General features: G+C 40.8%; 1 protein-coding gene across 4 annotated transcripts in view; it reads left to right on the plus strand.

Annotated features, from left to right (window-relative positions):
• Positions 1 to 555: 555 nt before the first annotated feature.
• FAM53B (family with sequence similarity 53 member B) overlaps positions 556 to 21887 on the plus strand; it is a 140798-nt gene continuing 119466 nt past the window's right edge. Inside the window, exons 1-2 of one of the 4 annotated variants that reach the window (XM_048505743.1) lie at positions 556 to 876; positions 7983 to 8070. The gene's annotated coding sequence lies outside the window, so the exon portion shown is untranslated. Of the gene's footprint in view, positions 877 to 1003; positions 1079 to 7982; positions 8071 to 21887 lie in introns of those variants that run through there. The other 3 variants (XM_048505745.1, XM_048505742.1, XM_048505744.1) reach the window with 3 other exon arrangements.

Genomic DNA, 21887 nt, shown 5'->3' on the forward strand with positions numbered 1-21887 from the left:
GTAAGACAGTCCAAACAATTAATAATGCAGGGGTTCTTAAACACATCTGTTCTTCTGCATAGGTTGTAGCTGCTGGTCTTTCTTCAACTTGGGCCTGTGAAAAATAAGCAATTCCCTCAGTCGAGGTGTGGGTCTTCCTTCTCCTGTTGCAGGCCAGATCAACTCAGAAACACACCATAATTAACATCCTAATTAACCCTTCTGTTACACTGGGGGAATTCTAATATACTTTTCTCTCTTATTATGACCACCACAACCTGTAAAAAAAAAAAAAGAGCCATTCCCTCAATTTAGCTTTGGGCCTTCCTTCTCCTGTTGCAAGTCGGATCAACTGAGGAGAGCAGGGCTCTTGCAGTAAAATATGTAAGCAAGCTTACCAACTGTGCATGCTCATTGAGGTCTTGTCCCCTGGGCCCTGAGATCCAACTGAAACACAAATACTAACATGGCATGGGTTGCACACGCACAACAGGCCGTCCTGTAGCCAAAGCCACGCGGAGGCCCATCGCGAAGCCGTGTGCTCCCCCCGCCCACAGCTTGCAAAAGCTGCCAGCCTCCCCTCGCCTTGCCCCGGAGACGCCTGCGCTGCACAGGCGCGCCCTAAGCAACCCAGGCACTCGGTCGCGCAGCAGGAACCGCACCAACCCTGCCCTGCTTTGGGTGCCGGGGTGGGGACAGACGCATAGAAGGAGGGCTGGCCGAGAAAACCACCCAGGAAGTGACAAGGCTATTTCCTTTCTCCGGGAGGATCGGTCCACAGCACTGCAGCCTGAGCGGGGGAGTCTTTCCACAGTCCTTGCAAGAGATCCTCCTGCAGGTTTCCCCGGGGCACCGCGAGTGAAGCTTTTGCAATGGGGCCGCGATCCCTCGGCCGGGGTAAGAAATTCCGCTCCGTGGGACGCGTTGGGAGCCACAAGATGCCTTTTCGTCCCCCGACTTCTCCCCTCTTTCCTATTCCCGTGCCATTGGTCTGATCTTAGTCAGATATTGTTACAATGTGTAGCATAGTAGGACGGAGACACTTTCATTCCCCTCTTGGACACAGGGAGGAAAAGACAGGCTGTCTCGATGGCTTGAGGTGGAGGATATTTACAACTTATTTTTCTCTCCCCTCCTTTCCCCCTTCTTTTAAAAAAGATGTGCTTCGTTGTCCTGACGTCTCGCAGAAAACAGCTTAGATGGGGGAGATGACAGGACGGTGAAAGCGAGCAGAGGAAATCTCCCTTCTTTGACTGCACGTCTCCTCTAGGGCATCCAGGAAAGGAGCAAACGGGGCAATAAGAAATTGATTTAGGGGTTTTTTGGGGGGGAGGGGTGAGTTGGTCATGGAATCCAGAGTTAGACTATATAGTTTTGGGTTGCCACTGATTCTAAAGACTATCCTTCTCGAGTCCTGCCCGGAGAAGTGAGGATGTGCGGGAGGAGGGGGAGCTTCTTGAAAAGTTTTCGGCATTCTCCTTTTGTTTACTGAACTTTGCATGCAACTAGATAGGTGGACACCGAGCAGCGGAAGGCTGGCCGGTTGGGTAGATCATTTGATTCGAGAGACTGTAGCCCATGCTCATCCTCTGGAAGATGCGGCTGGAAGAGCGGTTAAGGTTTTTAACCCCCCCCCCCCCGAGATTTGTTTCTATTCATAAAAAAAAAATTAATGCATGCCTTGCATTTGCACACGGTGAGCTCTGTCCTTGAAAGGCTCTTGTAAAGTCACGTTTTTGCAAGACGTCATTGATTTGTCAGCTACACAGGAGTTTACTCCCCAGGCTTGATGTCTGTTTCCACACCCCTCTCCTGGGTGGAAATAAAGAAGTCAGTTTGAGCATAAGCAGGCTGGAAGTGAGTACTGTTTGTGCGTGAGTGTTTTACAGCTTTGTTCAGGAGAGTGTGTGTTTGTGATACACACACACACATACATAGTTCCTATTTCTACATATTTTACTTTAACTGCATTTTTCCTTCTTTCATCCTTTAGGAGAATGTAGAGTGATATAATATCAGTACTGTGTGTGTTATGCATATAGATTTTTCTGTAGATGGTCTTTCATTGACTTCCTATCTGCAGCCTGTAAACTGTACCTTTTTATGTTTTCAAATCTCTTCTACTTCCATTGAAATTCATTCACTTCAAATTTGAATTAATCATTTTGATTTTTTAAAAAGGAGGACATAGTATGACTGATTATTATCGATGAGTAAAAGAAATACATTTGTATTTCCATCTAATCCTGACTTAAATGGATGTTGCTTTTTTGGATATTCAGGTATCAGATTTTAGGAAAAAATGATTTCTTGCAAAGCCTAGTTAAAGCAGGTGGATATTAACACCATTCATTGACCCATATATTAAGAGAGGACGATACAGAAGGGAAGTCATATGACAAGTGTGGACGAAAGTAACAGCTCACCCTGCAAAATCACTATGTTTTTGATTTTGTCATCATGCTGTGGTTTCACTCTAATATATGTCAGCTCTGCAACTTTGTGCAGGTCTGATATTTGAGATAAGACAAGTTAACAGTTTGCAGATTTTTACCTCTGTGAAACAGATAAGGAAGCTGTAAAATCTGGAGCACTTCTTATCTGTGTCACAGCCCCCATTTTGGATCAAGTGAAACAGTTCCTTTTGCTGTGATGATTTAAGAGGGAGCATTTGTGGTCTTGGCAGCATAGCGCATAGGCCGCTTGAGTACAAACTCTGCTCTGCAATTGGGAGGCTGCAGTGGTACATAGTTTGGCTATAGAGAGAAGCCACTGAGCCTTGTGAATAACCAAACACGCAGTCAGGGAAAGACACTAAATATGTGCTTGGGCGTATATTTATGACAGCATTAAGCTGCAGTCATTAAATGTGTGGGTTGATTTCTGTTAAATGCTCAGACGCCTTTCCCTTTCTCCCAGCCACCTCCTAAAATCTCCTTCCCAAGCCAGTATTGGAGCTTGGGGGTTGAGTGGAGGGGGGAGCTTGGTAGGTAAAACACTACAAGGCACAGGGGCTTGCAGTGAAGAGGAGGAATTGGGTGAAATTGACTCTTCTCTCTCTTGCATTAATGGATGCTTGCAGTGCTGTACTTGTTTCCTCAGCAGAAGGTGCTGGGAGCTGCTGTTCTCTATTTCACCTTCCTCACAGCAGCCCCTTGTGGTTTGTGGTATTTTGTTCACAAGGCTTCTCAAACTCTGCTGTATTGACTTTTCAGCAGTTTTTTCGGGGGGTGGGGAAGATGGGGAAATATGAGGAAAAGTCTGCCTCTGTGATTGCCTTGAGCTTCCTCTTCATAGGATCCAACATTGCTTTAATATATATTACATGCTACTCCTGATCTAAGCATAATGACTATGATTGTTTAAGGCTGGAATATAATGCCAGCTAGAAACAGTGATTCTGATCAGGATTCAGAGGAACATTTTAATTGAGTGGCGTAACACAGTGTTCATGTACTTGGAGATCAACGTTCAAATCTTCTTTTTGCAATTTAGTTGACTGGGTGGCCTTAGGCAAGAGGCGACTTCTTGTCTCAACCTAATCTACGTGAAAGATAATTGTCAGACAGATAAAGCAAGAATGATTTACCATAACTTGCCACAAGGTTATGATCACCTGTAATACTCTCTCCTAACAGACTGTGCTACATTTTTGTCCTGCCCTTCCTCCAAGGAGCTGAGAGTGACATGTGTGGCCCTGTCTCCCCCTATGTTATCCTCACAAAAGCCTTGTGAGATGTATTTGGCCAAGACAGAATGAATGGGCCAAGGTGACACTGCAAGGCCCAAGGTCACCCAGTCAGTTTCTTTGCTGAGTGGAGTTTGAACCCCCGGGTCTCCTTGCTCTAGTCTGACACTACCACACTGGCACCTGCATGAAACTGCATAGTGATTTGGCACAGCCATATATCTTAAGGAGTCTTAGAATATGATGAATTGAACTTACAGACTTGAGAAACGACCCTGCACATTTTGATATGGTATTTTTCTTCGAGGATACTTTTAATTTTTCCAGTGGAAAGTTTTGGGGACGCAGTGACTTTTCCCCTCTGCTTCAGATAGCAAAAACTTAGATACATGTGCTAAAGTAGCATAAGGTACAGCAATTTCCTGTCTTTAATGTTGCATATATTTGCAGTTTTTCTTGTAGAAAATTAAGAAGAGTTACACTCTTCTAGGTCCTTTGACTTCTGCGGACTTAGAAAGTTTAACTGTTTAGGCATGCTCTGTGAGACATCTGTACTTTAAAATATTGTAGACATGATGTAAAGTAGAATTGTGTATGCAAATTAAGCGATTAATGGTGTCAAAGCAATGTATTTAGGTATATATATATCCATTACTTCAAAACTTCCAAAAAATTTACATCTTTCATTACCCAGCTATCATGATTCCGTTAAAGACATTCTGTTTGCTAGGTTGGTATACTTCCACATTTCTTTATAATGAAACTATATGTAGGGTATTCTTTTCCTAATTATAGATGAGCAATGTCTCAAAATCTGTTTAGTTCTGAGATGTGCAGAGCAAATAGGACTGACTGTTTGGAAGTTACTAAAACCAGTTAGCACTTGAATGTTTTATAGCAACCAACCTAAAAATCATGATCTTCTTTCCCTGTAGAATACTTTATCTGGGTGCAATTTTTGATTGATTTCAGAATGTGACAACAGTTTATAAGACTTCATAATCATTTCTCTTCAGGTAATGCAAACTGAAATGATTAAAGTTTGTGGTACATTCCGAAACTCTCTTGTTTATTGCATAAATCAATACATGGATCTTTAGATGCCTTTGGCCACCTCCATTTGGTCTGGAAGTGAACACATCAGTGCACCTATATTTCTAGACAAGTTAAAATAGAGCTACAATGTACTTCATAATATATTGATAAAAGGAGCCAATCAATCCAGATGTGAATGTTTTCTTTCTAAATGTTCAGAAGGGACTGTCAAGTTGTAAAGGTAATACTGGCTTGTGCTAACTGAAGATCTAAAAATTCTTGGTTCTTGGGGCAGCTTTATCCCTTTCCTTCTTTTTATCCTGCTTCATTTCATGTTCCTCTCAAACACCAGATTTTCATGATTTTTTTCTTGAAAGAACCATTTGTTCTTCAGTAATAATGCACAAGGTATCAGCATGGGCTGACCTACCTGCCGTTGCCAGGAGCTTTTGACATCAGTTTTTGATATTTAGGGAAAAAGAAAATTCTTCTTCCAATAAATATAAACCATGCTAAGCTGCTCAATGATTTATTATGCTTTGGGGGAGTATTCATATAAGTGGGCTAGTGGAAGGGCTAATGAGGTGTTCAGTATAGTATAGTAAGAAGAGCTCATTATTCTATACATTCTTTTTCATTGGTGATCTGTCTCCATACATTTTTCACTGGCTCATGAATGATTGCTTTGCAATCCATGAGAACTGCATGCATGTATGTGTACTTGATCCTGAAGCTAGATGTTATATTCTGGATTTGTTTTAGTGGGTTTTAAAAAATTTTTACAATGACAAGTATGGATTAGGTTAGTCTGTGCCTAGATGATGGAAGGCTAGGACTTGGGAAACCTGTGAACTTCATCTTGAGTTCTAAGTAAATATTCTGGCTCCAGTGAACATTGTGCTGTACAGAACGACAAAATGAGAACTGTTTTATTCTTTCAGAGGAACTACTCAAGGGCAATTGGATAATGAATCAGTGTTTATTCTGGGGCAAATGTATTCAGATGCCATGAAACTGGAGAGTTGCAAGGGGGACATTTGGAGTAGGATTGTTCTTCAGTGCTTTTAGAGATTGTGTAACATGGCCTGTTTTGGAGCTGAATTAACATCCTTTTGCGCAAAACAGTATGTAAGCTGAGTTGTTTCAGATCTCTGTGTAAACCTGGGATTTTAAAAGTTCACTTTTGACAGAGCCCTTGCTCAACTGTTTTGAAATTGTTGGTGTGCGTTGTGGTTGGTACTCATGTGGCTGTGAGAAAAAAAAGTAACTGCCCAAGCTTAGAAAACTTTGCTGTATTGTTTTCCAGTACAGCTTATAAGTGCTTACTGGTAAATGTATGTTTCTTGCTTATTTATATATGTGTTCATCTATATTATCAAATGAACTTACCCACAGGGGAAATCTGAACCAGGAAACTCTTGTTAGAAACAGCTAACTCCTAGAATTAGAAGGTACTTCAGATTACAATCTTCTATTGCAATTTTTGACTTGTATGGAACAGCCAACATTCCTATTAACCTATATCAGGGATTGTGGTAAAATTAAGGTAAATTGTGGAAGGCAAAACCTACTTTAAAGAGAACTGCTCAGATTTTGAAAAATGTAATATTAAATCCATGTACTTCTCCACTTCTGAAAACGAGAATTAAAAATAATAGTGCTTCATAATAAAAATATGTATTTGAGAGGTTAATGCTAGAGGGCTAGAACAGTCTATTTTGTATTATATTTTCTGCATCAAATTCATTGTGTGGTGATGACCAAGACGGAGTCTGCATGGGCCAAAAACAGCGCCCCTGTAACAGTAAAAATACCATTCCAGGGGCGCTGTTCACATGGCTGTCCCTCTGCATCAAGGCAGCACCTTGCTTTTTCCCCACCACCGGGGCAGAAACGCTTTTGGAAAATAGCATTTCCCAGCTGGCGTCATGCAGACAGCACCGGGTTGGAGGCGTCGCTTTTTGGCGCCTCCATTTCCCCCCCTACTTACCTTCTCTCCCTGCGGAGCTGTGTAGGGACAGGGAGGCAAGCCCATGCTGCCCTTTGACCCCCGGGGGTCAGAGGGCAGTGTGGGCGTGCCTCCCTGTCCCTGTGGAGCTCCGCAGGGAGAGAAGGTAAGTGCGGGGAAAGAAAATGGAGGTGCCTCTGTGTGGAGGCGCCTCAGCGGGCCGCGGCCATTCTGGGGCTGCTCGCACCTCAGCGTGTGAACAGCCCCGGGGCGCCACTGGCATCATATATGCCAGTGGGAAGCTGTTGTAGGGGCCCGTGTGGAATCCGCCCAAGAGAGTGACACTTTTGTCTCTGGACACCCTTTTACAAAGGCTTCTTTATGTGCATCAAAGACTCACGGGTAACAATGGTGCTCCTTCATTCTCTCTGTATTGGATTCAGCAAAGTCTACACAGGCTTTCTCATGAGTGCAATTTCTTTCACCTACCAACTTCTATCCCTTCAAAACCTCAGGGGGCTGAGTCTGGCCTCTGCCTTGGGGCAGTTCTACCAGACCTGCCCAGATTTGATAGCTCTACCTTGCCTCAGGCCCCATCTCCCTTTTAGGTTCCTCTTCTCCTCTCTTCTCTGCGCCTTATTCCTCTCTTAACGTCTTCTTTGCATTGCTCAGCCCCGGCAGGTTTTGCATAGAGCTGACCAGAGGCCTGTACTGTCCCTGGGTTGTCCCTGGCAACCGGGTGGGATAGGGCACAAACCGAGAAACCATTGGCACGTCGATATCATCTCTGAAAGACCTATGTAATTTGGTGCCATTTTTGAAATTTTAAATTTAATGGGAGAGAAAACAATGAAGTCTTTTTATCATATTACTAGAATATTTATCCATGTGTATGGGCAAGGAATTTCCTATATACATTTTCTTGAAGAACCTTGGATTATGTTTTGGGTTGATAGTGATTTGTGACTGAAGGAGTTTAAAAAGGCCAGTCAGCAATGTAATGCAGTGGTTCTCAACCTTCCTAATGCTGTGACCCTTTAATACAGTTCCTCATGTTGTGGTGACCCCCAACCCTAACATTTATCCATTTTACAGATTGAGAACACTGATGCAGGAGAGTCTTAGGCGACCCCTGTGAAAGGGTCGTTCAACCCCCAAAGAGGTCATGACCCCCAGGTTGAGAACCACTGATGTGATGTATTTTCAGTGATCTCCTGTCATCTTTGTCTTTGAATAGGGTATAGAAAAAGGCATTAATCATGTATTTTCAAGTGTATTTTTTCCTATTTTGTCATATTCTGACTTGCCTTTTCATTCAATTTTCCCTACAAGGTAGGTGGTGACCATGGCAGAAGCCATCTCTGCTGACTAAAGAAACTGAATATCACTGAAAAACCTTGAAGATCTGTGCATTTCAAAGGTAGTATAGATTTCACTCATAGCATAATTTTGTGTATTTTTAAAATAATTGTTTTAGAGTGGTTTCTGTTAGAAGAGTGAGCATTGGCAGTTAGTGCCTGAAGGCAAATTGTTGGGGGTGTTTGTAATTCCGGGCACAGTATCAAACTTATGTTATCATATCCTCTTCTAGTTCAATAGATGAAGATGGCAAACAATTAAATAAATAAATGAAGACCGTTCACTCAGTAAGAAAGGAAATATAATTCATAGTAGAGTTGAAGCAGCTAAGGTAATAGTACTATTCTCATTTACTTGGAGTAAGCCCTTTTGAACTCAATGGGGCAAAGTTTACCATGTAAGTAAGCATTTGTAGGGATGGGATGTAAAGCTGCACCTTTCTGTAGCAGTAAGTACTGTTTAACTCACTGAGGCTTATAAGCATGTCTGGATCAGGTTTCAAGGCTTTTAAGATTATGAATCATCTGACTGCTTGGAAAGTACTTGAGGTCAGTTTTTCGCCCACTGAAAACCACAGTGAGCTTTAAATTATTAGTCTGCTACTAATGAGTTTGTGTTTCATAAAGTAATATTTATTATCGAGTGATTAATACTTACTTATTGTAACAATGTTTTATGGATCCAGTGTGGTCATTTGGACAAAGTGTTTAACTTGGTCTTCAGGGAACTGAATTTAAATCAGATCTTAGACGCACTAACTTGCTGGGTGGCCTCTGAGACTCTTCCTGTGTCTAATTCTCTTACATGAAAAATGTTAACAGAGACACAGTTCAAAGTGTTGTGATAATGAAGATCATGATTGTAAGGCACATTTCAAACTTGGTGGACTCCATCTAGTATTGTTTCTGATCATACTCCTTTGAAGTGCCTGGTGCAAAAAGTAACTTTTTATGCCATGGACATGTGCTTATTGAACTGAATATTTATTAATGTATAATTTTCAAATATACAAATAATTATATCACAATGTCTCAATTATATTGGCAAAGTTCAGCATTCTTTTAGCAGTGTCTTCTCAAGATACTTCCAAATACCAAGAGGATTTGAAATCATATATATTTATCTGTAGATTGTGGTCCTGTGTGAGTTTCTCCTTTGATATCCTTCTCATCCGCAATTTTTAGCTACACTACCTGGCAAAGTTTCCTTTATCCATGACCTTGAGACCTAAGGCAAGAACTGTAATGCAGAATTTCAAATAGATGTTAGTTCTCAGTCTTTGCCTCTAATTCTTTGCCTAAATATAAAGCTGGTCACATTTTATTTTTGATTAATGTTACATTTTTAAAAGTTGTAGGTGAATTGGAGTTACACAGACACAGCAGATTCCAAGTAAAGAACTTTTTTTCACACACACTATTTTTGTAAAACCTAAAGCATGCATAATCTTAACATTACTCAAGTTTGCCTGGCATAAACTCTGCGCTTAAATTCTGTAAAACCATGGAGTTATATAACCCTTGGGGTAACTAAAGCCAACTGTAGTATAGCAACCCAATACTTCTGCTAAGTTAGCAGAGTGAAAGCAAAAACCATAACCAAGAGTATCCTGGCTTTTCTTTTTCCCTTGGGGTAGACTGCACACTCAGCAAATTTTGTATTCACTTTTCTAATTATTAACTTTCAGTTTAAATAAAATAAAGTTCAGACGATAGATGTGTCTCAATGAGATCCATGCATTGGGGTTGTGTCTAGTACTATGATCTTTTGGAAAATTGTCACATATCCTGTTCCTTTGGTTTGTTTTTTGTTCTCCGTTTAGGTTTTGTGAATACTAATTGCTTATACAGCTTTTATGAAGTAAACTTTAGATCACCTGGAACCATCAATTAAGTCTAACAGACCTTCTAGTGACCTGATCGAAATCTATTTGACCTATTGATGACTGCTTTTAGCATAAAAGTGTAATGGCAGATTGCTGAAAATTGCAACAGGTCAACTGCAGTAAAGATCCACTTCTTGTTTTTTTCCTGTCCCAGAAAAGAAATAATTGTATTGATCTATTTGCTGCCTAAGAAAGCTAGGTACAGTGATTTAGAAAAAAACCATCCTTAGCTATAGTCAAAAGTTAGTTTCCTGTATGTGCTTCTGTTCTTATTATACCCTGTTCAGGATAAAGATGACAGGAGATTTATGAATTCATCTGTCATTTTCAGTCTTATAAAATGCCTTCTTGAGTCCTAGTACTTTTGGGACTAGGGTAGTACTTTTGGGTAGGCAGTAGGACCAAAACGGAGCATTCTAGAACAAAGATGGATGAATTCACAAATCTCCTGTCATCTTTGTCCTGAATAGGGTATAGAAAAAGGCATTAATCATGTAAACTGTTCAGTTTTGTGAATGTGCAATTTTGGTTAGGAGAATACATTATTTTCTTATTATGTGACATGAAATGAAGAAGAATAATCTCAAACAGTGACAGACTACTCTACCACTGAGTCATATTACAGGACAACACATATAACTCCTGCCAGTAGAAATTTCATCCAATTTATGTTAGTATAAACTTTGTCAGAATTAGAAGTATTTGACACGTTTTATTTGTGATTTTTTTTTGCCATCAAGTCACAGCTGACTTATGGTGACCCTGTGGGGTTTTCAAGACAAGCAACATTCAGAGGTGGTTTTTGCCTCTACATTGTGACCCTGGACTTCCTTGGTGGTCTCCTATCTAAATACTAACCAGGTCATACCCTGCTTAGCTTCTGAGGATCTGAGAAGATCGGTCTAACTTGAGCTATCCAAGTCAGAGTCAACAGTTAATTTGAGTGGGCCAGATTCATTCATTCATTCATTCATTCATTCATTCATTCATTCATTCATTCATTCATTCATTCATTCATTCATATCTATGTCAATAAAATTTATGTCTATGTCAATAAAAAGAGGCAGACCCTGGTTTACAAAGTAAAAAATTAAAACAGAAGCGGGAGGGAGAGGGGAGTGGAGTGGAGTGGAGGAAAGTAATAGAGGAGGGAGATTACTCTTATGAAATCAGAACTGTAAGAATTTATATCCAATTGGGCCTGCGTTGATCTTCCCTCACGGATGTTCTCATCTGAATGAAATGTGTGGAACTGTCCCACAGTGCTTCATATTCTGACTTTTGACAGAGGCCAGATTGTTCTTCTCCCACTTCTGCATTGTCATGGCAAATGACAGTTGGAGCACAATTCTTTTTGTCAAGGAGGAGGAAATTATGCTCCTCCAGCTGCTCATTTTCTATCTAGCCAGAGTAGTCTACTCCTTGCTGTGGTGTTCTTCCTATGTGGAAGCATCTACAGGAGGTCCTTAGTCCTTTGGCTTTTGAGAGGGATCCAAGTTTCCTCTCCTTTTCTTCTGCCGTCTGGCAGAAGTAGCTGGCAGTTTTTTCATTGAAACATGATTTCCTTCAGGTTGGGTCCCAGCTCTGTGGAACTTTCTTACAATTTCCAGTTACTATTCTTAGATGCTTTTTATCAGCAGCTGAACACATTCTATTCTCAGGCATTCAAAGGCTATTGCAGAATTGCCGGACATTTCAGTGTCACCCAGTTGAAAAATTATCTTTCTCTCTGTTGATTTCGTTTTGTTGTTGATGATATACATTGTTTTCAGCTAAGGTTGCCACACATAGGCCGTTTCCGCACGACCACGGTAAGGGTTGGGTCGGCGTACATGACGCTGACCCAACCCCTCTGGGACTGTTCACATGAACGGTCCCAGAACCTCCCGGGACGACGGCGCTGCGCTGCGCCATCGTCAGGTCGACCTACCTGCTCTGCGGCCCTCCGGCACGTCGCCGAGGCCAGGGGACACGCCCCCCTGCCCTGCGCGACCGCTTCAGAGTCGCAGGGCAGAGGGGTGTGTCCCCAGGCCTCGGCGACGTGCCGGAGGGCCGCAGAGCAGGTAGGTGGACCGGACACGGGGGGAGGGAAGGCGCATTGGAGCTGCTGCCGTTCGCAGCAGGTGTGCCCCCTGTGCAAATGGCTCCCTGGGAACGGCGTTTCTGCCGTCCCCAGGGCGCCGTATTTGGCCCGTGTGGAAAGGGCCATAGTCTGTCAACCAGCAGAAGTCTGGGTATGTGTGATGGTATGACCTCACTGTGGAAAACCTGGAAGTGATGTCACACTTCTGTAGGGGTTGGTGTAAACTATATGGCAAACCATAGTATTTTCAGTGGTTCTTAAAGTGAACTGATGTCACTTTCAGGTTTTTCCTGAAAGTGATGTCATGTTATCACCTGACAGTGATTTTTAAAGGTTTTTTAAAATTTCTCTTGGCCACAGGAACAGCAGTGGGAAATGGGAGCTGGGAAGGGGATTCCTCACCTCAGGCACATGGCAGCACGATATTGAGCACTTTAATTACATGGAAAGGCAATACAAAAATACATGTTTTAAAGAAACAGATAATACAGATTGCATATAGTGCACATTTAGAAATGAGAATCTAAATTTAATTAGTCTTGCAGTTTCATTGTGGCAGCATAATTCAAAAATTATATGAAAGACACTGAAGTTTACAAAGTAGAAACAAACAGATGTGGGCATGATATTAATTTTAGTACAAGAAAAGGAATTAACAGATTCTAAGTCAATGCATGCCACTTTAGCATGAGAGCAATGAAGCAAAATGTTTCATTGCTGCAAAGGGGAAAGAATTACAAGTTCCCAAAGAAAACCTTAATTGGATCCTGAATGGTAGAAGTAGGCCAACCACTGAGATAATGGCATGTTTTAATTAGCAGGTTTTCCACTGCTAAATAACAAAGAAAATCTCAAGGCAGGGCCATAGTCATCCTTCCTTGCTAGAGCTTAAAATTTTTTTTTTAATTTCCTCATAACAATCCCAAGCAGATCTATTCAGAAGCAAGTCCCATTGTTTTCAGTGCGGCTAGATCTAAAGAAAGTTTATGTGTACTGTTGCAGCCCAAGCAACTGTTAGTGCCACCCTAACAGAGTCACACCTTTTAAATCAGTTGAAGTCCATTGGAGCCTCTACCTTCCCAGCCCTTTTATTGCAAGTTGGGCAATATTCTGATACCCTACTGAAATGCCATTTTAATAATATGAATGGCTTTTCTGCCTGTAAACAGCTCATCTGTGTTCAGCTTAGAGCCAGGAAAATTGAGTTACTAGCAAATGTACATACACAAATTGTGCATATATGTGATATGCAGCAAAGGGATTTAGCAGTTTCTCATTTAAACTATGATGAGTTGTAATCTCAAGGCTCATTCCCACACCAGGTTTTGAGGTTTTTTTCCCCTTTTTCTCCTATCACTCAAGGCCAGGCCTGTTTCTCAGACCACACTGGCTCCCTGCCAGTTCACACGCTGATAGAGAGTCACATGAGTTATAGAACGAGTACAGCTGTTTGACGACAGTGGTCATGAGAGTGTCCAGGAAGAGAAAAGGTAATGTTTCTTCCTGAGATGCTCCCAGCACTCATAGCATCCTTTTTGTAGCTCCTACTTTGGAGAACAGAAAGCCGCTAGCATGGCTTGTTCATACACCAGCTAGCTGTATAGATTCTGCTCAGACGGTGATGCCAGAAGCAGGCTTGAACTCACCACCGCATTCAGGGTCCGATTAATTAAATATGCATGCCTTGCCCTTGCAATTTGTGCTCTCCCTTTCTTTATTTACTGGACAATCTTCATATTAAGTTGTGTAGGATTGTTTACTCATTCACACACTGGCACACTGTGTATACTAGCCCTCTGTATTTCCAGAGACTCGGCTACAGATGAATCTCTTTCTGAGAAGGTTTGGCATTTGCTTATTCCTGCCTGGGATACATTAATTTTTGAAAAGCCGGGATGGTGGATATCCTGTTTTAGTGCAGAAAATTGAGTCTAGGAGTATAAAAACGGACACATCAGCTAGAACCTTTAAACGAACAACCAACCCACTCCCCCTCTGCTGGTGCCCATGCATACAAAGAATTTTTTTTCATCTAGTTTAGTTTTACTTCATCTTTTATATGCAGTGACCCTAAGTTAGTTGCCCTCTCAGTAGACTCCCCCAGATTCAGCACCATTAAAATGTGCTGTAGATTCAACAAGATATTTTCTGCATGTTGACATTATAGACTGATTTACTTTAACTAGTGCATGCCTGTCCAGTGATCCATCAAATGTTGACGGTAGCTTCAGAAAACAAGACTGAGTGATATCATTGGTGGTGAAGGCATAGTTTCTTTGTGAAGCTTGCTGCACCAAAATTTCTTCTTTCTCAATTGATAGTGAGTTTAGCAGAAAGAAGTAATGTGATTTATCTTAATAGAAGAGAATAGTTTGATTCAAATTAAAGAATTGCATATCCTAGACACTTCAGGTGCAAATTTCAAAAAGGACTTCTAAAAGGAATGATGCAGATTTGTAGAAATTGTTGTGTTTTCAAAACACAATCCTTTCAAATCAACTTTGACTTTCTTCCCCTCTAATTTCTTGACTGAGCATTCATGCATAGAGGGCCGCTGTTTTGTTTTCTTATCCCATAGAAGATCTGTGGCTGAAAAGACAACGTGGACAAGCCAATCCAGGTGAATAGAAGCCTGTTCCTTATTTCACTACTCTACCTACTAAGCAGGGTGGCCTGATCTTGAGTAGAAAGGGAGTTTGGAAAACAGAGTATTTATACAGAGAGAAAATAGAAAAGAGAGAGAAGATGGAATTTGCTTCTGCAAAAGAACAAGGAAGTTGTACATCAGAAGCAGAAATGAGGAGCAGCTGAGAGAAGAAGCGAGCAGAGGCAGAAGTTGCCCAGAAGGAGATAAGCAGATGTCAAGGAGGCGAGGAAACAAAGATTTGAGAGACATAAAAGTCATGAGTTAGGAAGTGGGGGAAAGAACGCATGGGCGGTGACCAATAATAGTTACCAGTTGTTTTTGGAATACATTACTTCATAAATGAGTAGGAGAGGCAATATCCTAAACTGTAAAATGATGTAGAAGCTCTCTCACCTAGAGGAGCGCATAAGGCAATTGGTTTTAAAAATACAGCTGTATGTATCACAGGCCGCAAGGGGATATTTATGCGAAGGCCTCTTGTTAAAAGCCTTGGCAGTACTTCACTAGGTGGAGCAGCTTCATTTTGTATGATAAATATGACTCTTTGTTTTGAGAAGCAGGAAGTAATGGAAAGAGAGGAAAAAAATGTGCTGCCATATCACATCAAGTCCTGCGTGTGGGGACAAGAATAACCTCTCAAGATTTATCCTTTTGCCTTCCTGCAAGTTATCAAAGATGACCCCAACAAATGTTGATGACAGGATAAACAAGATTAATAGTATTATGTTTAGAGGGACTAACTGATCGCCAAATTAATGGTGTGGAAGGAAAGTTGGATAAAGACCCCTTTTCTCTGTTAGTGTATAATGTAGCTCACTTGTTTGGAGTGTTTATATCTTATACAAATTACTTCACCTTTGTGCACGGCTTGTAGAGCGTGCCTTGAAGCTTCATTTCTCTTTGTGTCACATTGTAGCCTGAATGAGAGTTAGGAATCTTTGACACAGCGCCATTCCAAAATAGAATGTCACCCTTCTATGTCCACGGAGGTCAGTCAGCTAACAAAAGTGTATCTCTGCTTAGGACTTTACTGAGTACTGCACAATCTGAACCCAGTCTGCAAAGAAGTACTCTCCAAATCTCTTTGGAATGATGGGATTTTAAAAAAATGTGGCTTGTGCAGAACTTCCTTGTGGATAGGGCCTTTTAGCTTAATGACTTTATGGCCTTATTCTGCATTTCTTGTCCATTTAAGTATTGCATTTTAATACCAATTTATTTAAGCTTGTGGATGTGATTTGATAATGTGTTAAATTCACTACAAATTTCTGCTTGCACTAAAGTTCTGGTGCAAGTGGAAATGCAAGAGTTATAAGTTATACTTATTGTATCCCCACTTGCATTTCTGCTTGTACAAGATATTGTTCAACCAATTTCTAGCCCCCCCTCCCCCTGAGACATAAGTAATACTATTCTCTATCACTCTCTTTAAACTACCTATCACTCTGGGGAGCCAGCATGGTGTAGTAGTTAAAAGTGTTGGTGTAGGACCTGGGAAAGCCAAGTTCGAATGCCCACCCTGCCATTGAAACTTCCTGAGTGACCTTGGGCTAGTCCTGTACTCTCAACCTAACCTACCTCACAGCATTGTTGTGAAGATAAAATGGAAAAGAGATCAAGGTAAACTTCTTTGGGTCCCCATTGGAGAGAAAGTTGGGTTAGAAATAAGTAAATAAACATATCCCTAATTTCTTCTCATGGTAGTCCTCTCTGTAGAAGAGAGAATGCTCTGAGCTAGTCTATATGTAATCTATGATTTCATGAAAGTGCAGAAAACCAGAAAAACTTAGAATTTTGTTTGGTTGTATAAATTAGAATCTCAATAACCTGAGCTTGCTTGGTTTCTTTCTTTCTTTCTTTCTTTCTTTCTTTCTTTCTTTCTTTCTTTCTTTCTTTCTTTCTTTCTTTCTTTCTTTCTTTCTTTCTTTCTTTCTTTCTTTCTTTCTTTCTTTCTTTCTTTTGTATGGCAATGAAAAAAGGTTTGAAGATTGCAGGGTACATTTTATGAAATGTATAAAGAATCTCTGTAATATTTCTAGTGGAGCAGAACTTCAGTGCCTTGCATAGGCGAGAGCCAGCATGGTGTAGTGGTTAAGAGCATCATCCTCTAACCTGGAGAACCAGGTTTGATTCCCTACTCCTCCATATGAAGCCTGCTGGGTATACTTGGGCCAGTCACAGTTCTCTCAGAACTCCCTCAGGCCCACCTTCATCACAAAGTGGTGATGAAGAGGAAGGAAATGTGACTATAAGCCCTTTTGAGGCTCCTTAAAGTAAAGAAAAGCAGGGTTTTTAAACAAACTACTCTTCTGTCTTTCTAACTAGCCGAAACAGAATGAGTGATTCAAAATATGAATTTTAGGTACCTTTGTGCAGATTTTGTTTTAATGTATGCTGCTCTTTTAGCAATAAGCTTCTCAAGAACTTCATTGCTCAAGAGCCTCATTGCTCCTTAATTGGATAGACTGAAAACAGTTTGTTTCTTCTTTGCTCCAACAAGTATTTGAAATGGGAAGGGGGTTCCCTCCGTCCCTCCTACACATTCATACCTCAGCGTGATGTCAGAACCGATTCCTTTGCAGCAAGTGCACATAGAGATCATCATGAGGGAACAGGGTGTAGTTTATTTAATGAATTCAAGGAAAGTATGAAATTCTAAAGGCTTCAAGTCAGTGTGTGCTTGATGTTCAGTTTTCCAAACTTGCACTAATTAACAATGAACTTGCAACTGTTTAGATCCTCCTTCATTAGGACACATTTATATCGGACATCGAGGTAAATTTTATCTGGCATACCAGAAAGTGTCTGATTCCAGCCATTTTGCGAGGGAAGACTGAAATGGTAGTATGAGATATTCTGAAAAAGTGGATGTAATGTGACCCATTGGGTTGGATCCATCCAGCTTTTCAGTGGCTAAAAATGGAATGAGAGATCCCCTTTGACCACTAAAAATGTTAGTCTGGAGATCATGGGACCAGCCTGGACAAAACTCATAAGGGAATAGAGACTATGGCTTCCTATATCCCCTCCTTTATGGGTCAGAATCTCAGTGTATACTGCATCGTTATGAGTCATTGTATTTGTTGTATCTGTTCTCATACAGAAAGAGTAACTTTAAAAAATATGGATGGTAATAACTTGGGTCATGACCACATCTGCTTACTTCTACATGCTAGAACCAAAACTGATGTGTGCTTCACCTGGACAATTTGTGGAAAGTCCTGCTCCCACCATGTATTTTCTGAGAACATGAACAACAGATTGCACTTGGAGACCATCTTGCTACAGTTGTATATAGTGTTGGAATGCTAATACACCATTCCACATTGTTACACCGCTGCATTTGGTTGTGCTAGGCACAAAGCTGCCAGCTTCATTAAGAAAGTATAAGTAACTTGCAAACTTAGAATAGTCCAGGGCTACAGGTTGTGCCAACTGCACAGTGAATAAAATAAGTTCACCTTTACAAAGAGAGCATGAGCATTCTTGTTTTCATCTTACTTCCCTCATAGGCACAGTTCCTTCTTGACTCCTCTGTCCCATTATCAAACCACCAATTATGCAAAACGTAGCATTAATCATAACTTTATTCCTTTAGCTATCAGTATTATTAGAACTGTCTGTCATCATTTATCATGATAACTCTGAAATACTTGAATTGGTCTCCTTGAGAGCTGATTTTTACAGCAGCCTTAAATATCTCTGCTGTTGCCAAAATCTCTTTCTGTGGGCAACTGCTCAGAACCCAGAGATAGTGCATGCATTCAGTAAATGTGTGGGTGCCATTACTCAGAGAAGGCAGAAATATGGCTTGCTATTTATAACCTTCATTCTGCCTTTCATCGCTTATCTACTCTCATGCTTTCTAGAGCTGTTCATATTCCCTCCATAATAGCTAATTTCTAACCCCATTTTTAAAAAAATCTGCTAGGTGAGTGGGAGGTCAGTATTTTGGAATGTGTATGAGACAGCATGACAAGAGGCAAAATGAATAGGCTGGATTTGTGCTGTTATGCATGAAGGAACATAAAGGGAACCTGCTTATGGAAAGAAGAGCCAAACCTGGCCATACCCCAGAATTCCGTGTAAGGCAATGACTAAGGCTGGAGCTCATGTTCTGTGATGGATAACCAATTTCGTATTCTTTCCCGGTAGCATCTCTCTGCCTACATACACCTAGGGGCATTATTTCCACTGTGGCTGTAGTCATGCCATGGGCCAATGTGACTGTGCCATAGAGTAGTGGTGTCTGCTTTTTGTTGTTGTAAAACCCATCAGTTTCCTTGTAGTTGTTTTTCAGATGCTACTTCCCAGTCCACTGTTCTATGCCAAATTCTGAAGTAAAGATAAAAAGCTTCTAAAGAACAAGTGAAACGAAAGATGTAGATAAGGAGTATTGGAGGGTAAAAACTCTTCTTGCTGTTTACAGCTTTTAAAAAGTAATCAGATGTGCATTGTAGTAGCCCTGATTTAGCAGCTCATGAGGACAGAAAAGTGAGGTATAAATTTTGCACAAAACCCCTAAACTGTTGGGGACATAAATCTATATATATAAAAAGCAAACTGTGAGTTTGTTCCTAATGGTCTAGCACAGGAACTGCTGGGCCAATTCCTCTGAAAATTCCCAACCACTGTAGTCAGACAGGCGAGAGTGTTTTTAGATGTTCACATAACTGAAATTTCACACCTGGCCCAAGTAAAACACCCTTTTCCTGGTGCTCCATGGTGAAGGACATGAAGCTGTCTGTGTGTAACTGTCACCCTTAGAATGTTCATGCCCTTAGAATGTTCGCTCAGATGGCCAGATATGAGCAGTGGAAACAGTACATAGGTAATAACTAGAGTGGAAGTGAAACACATACACACGTTGCTGTGTGAGATGTCAGGTGGGTTTCCCCCCCTCACACGCAGGTACCTTTCACTCTCTGTGCCTCACCCACTACTACCACACAACACACATACTCTCATACACATTCAGCTCATCCTCACACTCCTCACTCTGCCCTCCCTCACATCCAACCTCCACTTAACTACTTCCTCACCCATATTCCACACCCATATTGAACAAGCTTGAATGTAAAAGGCAGCTGGAGGGAGGGAGAGGGAAGGGACAGGGGGGTTATACCCTTCTAAGTTAATTGAAGTCCATAGGCTTAGAAGCAGGTAACTCTGCTTAGGATGGCATGGTTATTGGTACTGACAATGTCAAAAATTCCAAAGTCAGAGTTATGCAATATTTTACTCCCTCCCATCTGTATAAATAAATGTTAAATTCATCCAGAGAAGGGCAGGGGATTCACTGAGTGGCAGGCAAGGTTGAGGAGCAGAGGGCTGAACATCTGCTCAGCAGTTCATTGATACTTGTAAGTATAAATGTCTTATGATTAGGCAGTCAGGACTTGCCTTATTAAGAGGCTGTTAAGATAGACAATGCTGCAGCTCCCGTATTATTGGGAGTCTAAAGGGGGCTGCTTCTGCTACCCCCTTTCTAGGGCTCTGTTTGAAATTCAGTTCTCTTCCTCCCTCTGAAGGCATCAAGCTTTCTCATTTTCTTCATATGGAGCAAATATTGGGTCATTTGTAACCTGGTACATTGACCTGAAACATATCCTTTTGAGAAGGTAGCATCTGTAACTTTTCTCTGGAGTTTAGCTGATGTTGTGGCCTTAATTTGTAGACCTGACAGTTTTCCTCTCAACCATTTTTTTATATCTTTACTTGGAAAGTTGGAAGATTGAAATCAGTGACCTCCCTCTCCCTAGTGGGAGGAAGATATCTCTTTAGAGATCTACTTAATGCTCAAAGATTAATTTAGCTTGGAGCCTTATCCATGAAGAAGCAGCTATTCAAGTTAAGCAACTTGTGCACCATTGATGATCACATTGGATATGTGTTGTGAGCTAGAAGATTGTTCCTAATTTTAGTATATATTTGCTGATCCACAGAGCATGGGGATCGATTGATTTTAATGGGAGATTATCAGTTTTCTTTTTCCTGTTAATCATCATAAATATGATAGGATAAGCAGCAGCTTGCACTTCCATAGATATTGTGAAATTCTTGGACCTAGTGCATCAGGAAGAGGCCAGCTGAACATCTTAAAGATGCAGTTGGATTCTCCAGTTCTTTTTCAGAAATTCTACCTTTATTCTGCTTCTGTGATAGTAACTTGACTTGGTAATATAGGCAGATAAATTATAGTAGAATCACTCCTACTTCCCTGATCATTTATGTGTTCTTCCTAAACAGGGTTATACCTTAATAAGCCTACTGAATTTAATGGATTAGAAGGCTATAAGTCTGTTCAGGATCACACAGTTATTGATAACAAAGTGATTTTATATTTGTGACCTGGACATTAAAATGGGTTGTTGTCCATGCAAATTAAAAATGTGTGACTGAATTCCAGAATTGTCTTTTAACAAAATAGTCAGTCCTTTGGCTTATGATCTAAGAAGGTAAATGATATTGTTTTTGGGGAGCAGATCTGCTGTGAATGTGGTACCTTTTTATTACCATTTTGTAAAGGCTATGAATGCCTTAGCTTCATGTGGGAGTTTTTATGCATGTGGAAAAACAATTATTTGCTCAAAGTTTCCAGTTTCCATGTATTGAGTGTGCTTTATGGGTATTCCTTCCAGTGTTTGTGATAGCCATTTGTACAATGCTGTTGCTATGCAGTGGTAGAAACCATGTGTTGGATTTTTTTTTGAAAATATTCATCTGGGAATGTTTTGGGAAAGCATAACTGATATGAAAAATGGAATTGCATCTATGAAAGTTTGCATTAAAGGAAGATTTAGGAAATGATGAATCAAGAGGCCTTGCTTTTTGTCTCAGGTTTCAGATAACAAATTATATCTTTGAAGAACTCTGAAAAATTAATCTGTGGATGTGGCAAATTCTATGAGCAATAAAGCACTTTATACTTTATACAAGCAATTATTGTTTACGCAGTGGAAATTTGCTTTAAGGTGTTTTAAAAGAAAACTGTGGAGGTATAGCCACTAAAATGCTGCCAACTTTTTCAGCATCCATTCAGTGGCCTCTTTGGGACTTCTTATTCTAACCCTGAACACAGAGGCTTAAACAGTGCTAGGATTTGACCACAGTACTGATTGTATTTGCTCCAAAGTGGAGAAGAGGATATCGTTTATTCTCCTAAAGAGAAAATAGTACTGGGTAGTTGGGAATACACAGATCTCATGAAGCCCTGTATAGACGTGTTGGAATTCACCTTGTAGTACTAGCCTGACCTGATCT

Source organism: Sphaerodactylus townsendi, linkage group LG08, assembly GCF_021028975.2.
Source record: "Sphaerodactylus townsendi isolate TG3544 linkage group LG08, MPM_Stown_v2.3, whole genome shotgun sequence".
Lineage (NCBI taxonomy): Eukaryota > Metazoa > Chordata > Lepidosauria > Squamata > Sphaerodactylidae > Sphaerodactylus > Sphaerodactylus townsendi.